This window comes from Spinacia oleracea, chromosome 5 (genome assembly GCF_020520425.1).
Source record: "Spinacia oleracea cultivar Varoflay chromosome 5, BTI_SOV_V1, whole genome shotgun sequence".
Taxonomy (NCBI): Eukaryota; Viridiplantae; Streptophyta; class Magnoliopsida; order Caryophyllales; family Amaranthaceae; genus Spinacia; species Spinacia oleracea.
Window position 1 is genome coordinate 40,646,796 of NC_079491.1, and position 9,979 is coordinate 40,656,774.

At 39.9% G+C, this 9,979-nt stretch overlaps 1 non-coding gene across 1 annotated transcript; it reads left to right on the top strand.

Moving 5' to 3' along the window:
• The first annotated feature begins 5,064 nt into the window (after positions 1-5,064).
• On the top strand, positions 5,065-5,137 carry TRNAR-CCG (transfer RNA arginine (anticodon CCG)). The gene has a single exon. It is a non-coding gene; the product is annotated as a tRNA-Arg (tRNA).
• The last annotated feature ends 4,842 nt before the right edge of the window (positions 5,138-9,979 follow it).

Below are 9,979 nucleotides of genomic sequence, written 5' to 3' on the forward strand. Positions count from 1 at the left end.
TCCCTGCTCCACATCCATTCTGTGTGGATGAGCCGTCTACATACACTGTCCACACTGTGCTTGTATTCTTGGCAAAGTCTGGCCTCGTCATTTCAACAATGAAGTCGGCACATGCCTGCCCCTTGACAGCTTTCCTCGGCTCATAGGTGATATCAAAGGCGTTCAGCTCTATTGCCCAATTCAGCATTCGTCCTGACGCTTCCAGCTTTATGAAGGGCAGTTTGAGCGGCTGATCGGTGTAGATCACTATTTTGTGAGCTAAGAAATAAGGACGGAGCTTTTTGCTGGCCATGAACAGAGCTAAGCCAAACTTTTCCACTGTAGGATATCTAACTTCAGCATTTTGAAGAACATGACTGACAAAGTATACCGGCATCTGTATTCCCTCCCTCTCTGTCAGTAAAACGGCACTCAACGAGTGCTCGGACACGGCGAGATACATGTACAAAGTCTCTCCTAGCAAGGGACTAACAAGATGAGGCAAGGTGTGTAAGTGCTCCTTTAATCTGACCAATGCCGCCTCGGCCTCGTCCGACCATTCAAACTTGGCCTTCTTTCTGACAGACCTAAAAAAGTAGTGGCACTTGTCTCCAGCCCTGGAAAGGAATCTGCCCAGGGCGGCCAAGCAACCTGTGAGCCGCTGGACCTCATTCACTGTCTTTGGTGAGCTCATATCAATTACTGCCTGGATTTTGTCTGGGTTGGCTTCAATTCCTCTTTCATCAATCAAGAAACCTAAGAATTTGCCTGCCGTCACCCCGAACACACACTTCTTAGGATTCAACCTCATGTTGTAAGCTCGAATAGTCTCAAATGTCTCTCTGAGATCAGTTATGTGCGCCGCCCTCAGCTTACTTTTTACGATCATATCGTCAATGTAAGCTTCAATATTCCTGCCGAGCTGCTTAATGAACAAGTGTTAATAAGACGCTGAAAGGTGGCCGGTGCATTTTTTAACCCAAACGGCATCACCTTGTAGCAGTAAAGGCCTTGTTCAGTGACAAATGACGTTTTTTCCTGGTCGTCAGGCCACAACGGAATCTGGTGAAAGCCTGAGTAGGCATCCATAAAGCTCATCATGGCATGCCCCGCTGTAGAGTCGACGAGCCGGTCAATCTTGGGCAATGGGAAATTGTCCTTTGGACATGCCTTATTGAGGTTGGTGTAATCAACACACATTCTCCAGGTACCATTAGGTTTTTTGACGAGGACCACGTTAGCAACCCAGTCGGGGTACTGACTAGGCCTGACGAACCCAGCCTCCATCAACTTCTGTATTTCCGCGGCTGCCGCCTGATTTCTATCTTCCCCATGGTTCCTTTTCTTCTGACGAACCGGTTTAAAGTTTGGGTCCACATTCAGCTTATGGACGGCCACAGCAGGGTCAATACCCGGCATTTCGTCTACCGTGAAAGCAAAGATATCTTCAAATTCTCTCAAAAGGTGGACCAACTCTGCCGCCAGCGGGTCGTCAGGAGAAATCCCGATGGGCACTACTCTGTCAGGTTTGTCTGTGTTTAAAACCACATTGAAATGGGCCCCAATAGGCTCTGGGCGTCTCTCTTCCATGTGCCCTGCTGAGATAGTTAATGTTTCTTTGACGACCTTGGGTTGCGTGTCGCCACATTTTCGTTTGTTGCTCGACGTCCCTTTCTCTTCACCCGTCCCCCATGCTTCTGGACTCAAGGTGGTTAGGTAGCAATCTCTAGCTTGTTGCTGGTCACCATGTATAGTGCTGACGCTCCCATCGTCACAAATGAACTTAAGGAGCATCAGATGAGTCACAATGACAGCCTTTGCCCTGTTCAACGTGGGACGCCCCAAGATGATGTTATATGCCGTCAGATCTTTCACTATGAGAAAACGGACATCCATTTGCCGAGATTCCTTTTTATTTCCCATCCTCAGAGGAAGGGTAATTATGCCGACTGGGTGGATGACACTACCTCCGAAGCCTATAATGGGATAGTGGATTTTCTCAATTTTTGAGGGATCATGTTGCAGCCGATTCAAGCACTCTAGACTAATTATGTCCGACGAACTTCCTGTATCAACCAAAATACGCCTAACCCTTAGGTTAGCAACTTTTAACTCAATTACCAAAGGATCGTCATGCGGGGTGGAGATTTTCCCACGGTCGGCCTCGCCGATTTCAACTTTTGGAAACGGGTCAACTGTGGCCTTGCCGGACAGCATCACTTGCCCCAATCGCTTGGCATAATCCTTCTGGCCCCTCATGGTCGGCCCGCCGGCGGCCAATCCTCCTGAGATGACTGCCACGCACTCTGGGTCGGTACGATTCCCATCTTCCTCTGAGGGAGGGGATTTGTTTTTCTTGTAGAAGGGTTTGCCAGAACCTCCCGTGTTCCTGCTGATATAATTTTTTAAGAACCCCTTGGTGGCTAGGCCGTCCAATGCCCTTTTCAAGCTCTTACATTCATTGGTGTCATGCCCAATGTCACTGTGAAAGTGACAGTACAGTTTGGGGTCCCTACTTTCTGGTGGTGACTTCATGGGAAATGGACGATCAATGTCATATTTGGACCCGACGTCCATCAGGATTGTGTACATGTCTGTGTTATACTCGAATCGCTCCCGATCATAAGTTCTGGGCCGTTTCTGACCTGCCGCTCCGGGGGCCCTGTCTGATTCTTTTGCAATAGCCCACGTCCCGTTAGGCCGGTTCTTCTTTTCAAATTTCTCCTTTTTTGCCGCTAGCTCGGCGGTATCACTTCCTCTGGGGTCTTTCGGGACGCTGCAAATCTCTGTTGCATGAATGAAGGCCTCCGCCTCATCCAGCACTTCTGCCATTGTTCGGACGCTTTTCTTTACCAGATCAAACTTGAAAGAGCCCTTTTTAAGCCCTCGAATGAAGTTATCGAATGCAACACCATCTGGCAAATCCGGAATTTGCCCTGCCTCTAGATTGAATCTCTTCACATAACTCCTAAGGGACTCGTCCTTCCCTTGCTGAATCCTACTCAGATGCATGCTCGTCTTCTTCTCTTCCTTGTGAGCCATGAACCGAGTAGAGAACAATAGCTCGAGCTCCAAAAAAGAGCGAATAGTTCCGGCTGGAAGTCTCTCGAACCACTTAGAGGCTACTCCTTTGAGTGTGCCCGGAAAATACTTACACCAGGTTGAGTCAGTTGTTCCTTGGACATACATGTGATGCCGGTAAACCAAGAGGTGCATGTCCGGATCTGTGGTACCATCGTAAGCATCAATGTTGGGCGGCTTGACTTTGGGTTCCCTCGGGGCTCTCATGATGGAGTCTGCAAAAGGGGTGGTGTGCCCTAGGGCCATGTTGGACACCCCCTCCTGAATGTGATATACAGGGTCTTGACGCCTGGAGTAGGGTAGCCGCAGGGAGGACTCGCGTCCGCGAGTTTGACGGGTTGGACGGGTGGCCCCTGGACGTGCCTGGCTCAGATGCGTATAAGTTGGATGAGGGAGAGGTCTATCCGGCATGACGGGGGTTGACCCAGTGTCAGAAAGTTCAGACTCAGAGTCGGGCAACTGCTCTGCGCGTGGCTGCTCACGTCCTCGGGACGTTTCTCCGATCAGCCGCCGTGGCATTCGGCGTGGTAGGTAAGACATTGCCTGATTGGGCTGACTTGTTGGCGGCTGTCTCCTTAGGTCCTCGCCTGTCAGCCTGGTCCAGACATTTGGGGGGCGTAAAGAAAGTGTTGGCCTATTGCTTGCCGGCCTCTCATGATTTGCAGCCACAACAGTGGTGTAAATCAGCATACTCTTCTGTACCTCAGCATTAACTGTCTTCCCCACATCAGCTTGGAACTCAGCCAAAATAGCCCGAAGAGCACCCACAGAGACAGGCATATCAGGGTTCTCCTCTATTACCGTATCCACCCGAGGATCCAGGTGTCCTCCAGGAGGGGTGCGATTGGCTTGGTCGTCCTCCTCGCTGAGCACCTCTACCTCGGCAGTGTGACGAGGGGTGTGCCCGGCCGCAAATGTACGTGCGGCATCTTCAGTGATTCTTGTGGCCGGCGTATGATGTTCAGTCGGCATTTCTCTTTCGAGGGGTGGCCGCTCTACGCGCGTAGGCCGCCCAGCATCGTTGTCCTGTCGTTGATCTTCCATGTTACCGTACCTCCCCACAGACGGCGCCAAATGTTGTGGGGTTTTTCCGGTGAGATACCTTGGAGGTTTCTTGGTAACTTTTAAAGATTAAACAAGATTGTATTTTTATAGAGAGAGAAAGTAGAGAGAAGGCAGAGCAGCAATTGCTCTAGAATGTATTGATTGTGACCCCTTTTTCTAGGGAAGTGGGAATATTTATAGTACTAGGTTTTTGTGGGAATGACCTAATATTCCCCTTACATGATTGGCTGGGGAATGGGAGAAGGACACGTGTCCTTTCTCCTTACAATTCTCTGATCCCCTGTAGCAATAGTGGGCTATTTGGGCCTATGGTGCTTAGTAATTCACTTGGGATACATACTAATTAAGCCCTTTTCCAGGTATAGGTTTTATACGTACATTTATACATACTTAAATACATACATTGTAGATACCTAGATTAATACTCATGCCCCGGAGTAGACTTTGCATGATTTCTGCTTAGGGGGCGCAATACGTGCCAGGTGTCACATCTTCATTGGTGCACGAAGGCATGGTAATTTTGCCCACAACAGTGTTGTTGAATCGTTATCAATAATTTGACACAGTGTGTTTAGTAGCTAATCATTTATAGTGGTGTAATTTGCAGTTTTTTTTAATTTTTTCTGGATTGTCGTGAATCGTGATTCACAGGAAATTGACATTGTAAGTGAAAGGAGAGAAAGTATAATAGAATTGAATTGAAGTAGATTTTTTTTAATTCAAATTTAGAAGAATTTATTGATTTGAATGTTAATTGTAGTTGCGTTTTGGCGTATAATGTTGATGGGATTTGTAGTTTTTAGGTAAAATATCGCTTTCAATTGCAGTTTTTTTAATTTTTGCTGGGATTGTCGTGATGTACAGGAAATGACATTGTGAGTGATGAGAGAAAAAGTATAAGATAATTGAATTGAAGTAGAATGACACAAACAAATAAAGGGTCACATAGCGGAGTGGATATCGTATTAGACTCCGAATCTAAAGGTCTTGGGTTTGAATCCCACTGTGATTACCATCTTTTTTGTTGCTCTTGATTGTATTTTAGAAATGGTTTTCTTAATTTTGATTGACCGAGGTTTTTTGGGGGTTTTGTGTGGGGATGAAGGTACCAATAAAATGGTTTATTTATTCAGTAGGATTTTTAGATGGGTAAACATATTGAGTAATATGATGTAGAAGCCAATCTCCAATGTTTAAAGCATTATGTGGGCGGCATTTGGACTGTTAAGCCGGCCCACCCTGTTATCTTGTGATTCTGTAAAGGTTTCGACTTTGTTTCGTTGAACTTGAACTTGAAGTTGTAGTGCTAGGTTTTTTTTCTTGGACATTTTTTAGATGAAAACATAGCTATTGAGATTGTTGTTTGACAATACAAGAGTGGATTCGTCTCTTTTCTTTGAGGCTACTCCACATTCTTAATGTGAATTGACTGAGGTTCTTTTGGGTTTGTGGAGGTGAAGGACACCAGCAGAATGGTCTTCATTTTATAGGCTTTTTAGATGGTTAGGCATATTGAGTATATGATGCAGTGGAAGTCAACCTCCAACATTTCAAGGATGATTCTATAAAGGTTTCGATTTTCTTTGTTTGAATTTGAAGTTGTAGTTTTATTTTTTAACACAAAGTGAGAACCATCATAATACTTTGCTACAAGAGCTCAAAATAAAGAGTCCGCCAAATATGTACACAAATTGGTTGAGAGACTAAGTATAGAACCCTATTAACATCCACCAAAAATGCTTTATAGTGTCATGCAGAATTGTTTAAACATTTTATCTGAAGTCTTCTTTTTTAGACAGCTAAGTTGTAAGTAGTGTGTTCTTTGAACTGCAAATTAGAATTATAATTGAATTCGAATGAACTGTGGTTGGGGATTGTACATAGGTGAGTTTATGTCAGTTCTTGATGGTCTCTGGTAGAGTTTGCTTCACATGTTTGTTAATAATAAGTTAAAGTTCCTTGCTTGAATCTAATTTGTTTCATCACTCCTTGGATATTCATGAGTTTTCTTTGTTTGTTTACAGGGGTTCTTGATGCTAGCGGTAGGTCAAAACAAAGCAGAAGTGAAAAGAAGAGCCGAAAAGGTATGTCGAAGTTGGGGATGAAGCCTATCATTGGTGCCAACAGAGTCACTGTGAAGAAGAGCAAGAACGTTAGTCTCTTTGCGTTGGTGTAGTCATTTTCAGTTATGTTGGTTACCTTTTTCTAATTATGATCTCTCTATCGAATTAGATTTTGTTTGTCATCTCAAAGGCCAACATGAGATACATATGTTATCGTTGGTGAAGCAAAGATTGAAGATTTGAGCTCACAACTTCAAACTCAGGCCGCATAGCAGTTCAAGGCTTCGGACTTGACCAATGTCATCTCCAAGAATGAAAAGTCTTCGAAATAGATTCATAAATTTGAGAGGGAAATGGGTTAATTTGACGAACCTGTTGAACATTTTCCATTTTTGAATTCGATTTGTTAGAACAACTGCAAACATTTTTCACTTCAGTAATGAAATTTTGATTTTTAGTTGTGATATATTAGTGGTAACAACACAATTTAAAGTTTTTTAATAATTTTGTACTCATCGCATGCGTATAAGATTAGTACTTTATATGTTACAAACTTACAATAAGCCGTGATGTGTTGTGTTTTATATTTTAAAAAATCGTAACCTAGCAAAACTAACGACTCTGACACGTACGCACAATAATTTATGGTGTATCCGTGTTGGACATACCACGCCAGCATCTTTACCTCCGGTGGCTTTTAAAGTCAAATTCAAAAAAGAAATACTGAGTTACCAGTAGTATTACCAATAAGCACAATTACCACCTAACCCACCGTTTTCGTTTTGGTTTTCGCTTACGGATTTGTGCTCGTTTCCCAATTACCAATTTCCATGTGCTCACTCAAATGTTTTACTCCCACAAGATTTAGGTTCGACCCGACAACATTTGGTTTCTAGCTTACTCCTTCTGTTTCTAGGTTCGACTCGACTTGTTTTGACCGGACACGATTGTCAATGCACAATTTTGATCACTAATTTCTTTAACTATATTTTATAAAAACTTATACAAATATTAATATTTTGAAAATATATATTAAGATGACGCCAACAACATATTATATACTAACATTCGTTTTCATATACTAAAAATAAAATAGGGTCAAAGTGAATTATGTGAATAGTGCAAAAAGTCAAAACAGATCGAGTATTAAGGGACAGATGGAGTAATTTTTTGTGTCTGCCTAACCAAAAATATCTTAAAGCTCTTTAGTGGTGTCCAATTAGATAACTAGATAACCTTAAATTCTTCTAATATTTCCATATTTTTAGATGGGACCTTATACAAATTTGGCAGATTTTAGATGGTGCAAGTAATTTAGGTGACAATATAAATATGTTATTAAATTTAAGGTTATGAATGAATTTTAATCAAACCTAGCTTAAAGATAAGTGGGCATAAGGGCATTCTTTCGAGTCACAAGAGTATTTCATAAAAATTCCCTTCAAACATTTGCCCTATTGAAATTGAGGGCGGAGAGACGGCATGCTGTGATGTGTGAGCAAACACATCACAACGCCAAACATGCACCATTTATTTTTAAAAAAGTACCATCTATCTATACTAATATATTAAAAGGCGTTCTTAAGGATGTATACGTGTCACATATACCTATCCTCATTACGCCACGTCACCACTAATTAGCATCATGATATGTCATTACAACAAAAAATATGTAACAAGGATCGAACACTAGACCTCTTTGTTAAAAGTTACACTTCCTACCATCTTAGCCAACCACAACTTATGTAACATCTTTCTACATAAACATATATATTCTTTTGACGTTAAATAATACATTAAATAAAAGTGAATGCAAAAAAAAAAAAGGAAAAAAAGATAATGATTACTTAAGCCTCAAAAACAAAAAACAAAAAACGGTGTAATAAATCAACTAATTTTGAAGAAAATTCCAACTTTGTTTTGATTTTCGAATGTGGGGTTTCATATTTGGGAAAGTTGTTGATCGACCACTAATCTTGTGTCACCACCGTAATTCGATTTCATTTGATGTCGACGAAGACTCCATCTATATGTGCACATATTTAAAAAATAAATAAACCCGACTAAAAGTAAGAAACCGGGGCAACGCCTGGGCCACACACTAGTTCATTAAAAAAAGAGTACCATTTCGATAAAACACATGTACCATTTCGTTAAAAAGATTACTATTTCGTTAAAAAGAGTACTATTTCGTTAAAAAGAGTACTATTTCATTAAAAACAAAGTACCATTTCGATTAAAACATGTAACATTTCAATTAAAACATATATCATTTCGATTAAAACATGTACCATTTCATTGAATTTTTTTACTGTTATGTTTTTACAAAAACATAACAGACCGGGGTTTTTACTTCCTCGTTGAAATTAAGGAAAGGTTGTGTTCATCTTATTTTCACTTATTTTAGGAAAAATATGTTTAGATAAGTTCAATGAAGTTCAGATAAGATAAGTTCGGGAAAAGTAAGGGTTGACCAAATACAATTTATAACTAAAATAAGTTTTGATAAGTTCATATATGTTCAATTAAGTCCAGATAAAATAAGTTCAGGAAAATAAGTGAAAATCAGGTGAATATAACGCACCCTAACTATAGATTTGATACAAAGAAGATCACATTTAAGTGGTTATAGTGTCACCCCTATTATGATATTTAGGCCTTATTTTCTTCAACTATAAAATCTTATTTCCAGGTCCTATAAATTCAGATAAGTACCAATAAGTTAAATAAGGTCAAAAAATAAGTTCAGATAAAATAAGTGTTGACAAAGTAAATTTATAACTAAAATAAGTTTTGATAAGTTCAGATAAGTTCAGCTAAGTTCAGATAAGATAAGTTCAGGAAAAATAAGTGAAAATCAGGTGAATAGTACGTACCCTTAAATAAGGTCATATAAGATCATATAAATTAATAAGGTCATATAAGTTCTTATAAGTTTCAATAGGGTCTTATAACTTCCACTAAGATCTTCTAAGTTTCAATAAGGTCATATATGTTCCGATAAGGTCGTATAAGTTGCGGAGTAATAAGGTCGTATAAGTTTCAATATGGTCTTATATTTTCAATAAAATCTTAAATAAAATATATAATATTTATGATTACTTGAGTTGTTATTTAAATATATTATATTTATATTATTATGTTAAAATAATTTTTGGTTACTAATTGACTATAATAATTATTAACGATACGTAAGTATTAATTAATATATTATTATTAATTACAATCAATATAATTAAAATTTTGAATTTAACCCGTGCATCGCATGCGTTTTAAATCTAGTATATTTTTAATCATAGGGTGAATGCATAATTCTAATATATAATTTTTTGTAAAATATAGCCTAAAATAATATGTTTTTGAAAGAAATAAATAAATGTTTTTCCAAATTCTACCTACCCACAGATCTAGATCTAATCCAAAAATTTTAAACCCATAAATCCGAAATTGAATTTGGATCCCGTAGGATCCGATCCAAATTCTATGCTTAGTCACTCCTAAACCTAAGTCATCCAACTCATGTGAATAATTTGTTAGTAAATTTTTTAAAACTTTCCTAGAGTTACCTCACCAACCTCACCTTCCCATCTTTTTTTTCTTTTTCTTTTAGAGAAATAGTAAAATAATAGCCGCCTTAAAATTAAACCGATAGACTTCGTAATCCATAGACGGGTCAAGAAAACGGGTCAAGAAAACGGTGTCATTTACTCCTAATAAACAGTTTCTTGGGGAAGAATCCAATTACGGGTCAATTAAACGGGTTTACACCGATATCCTCGAGGCTGCTGCGT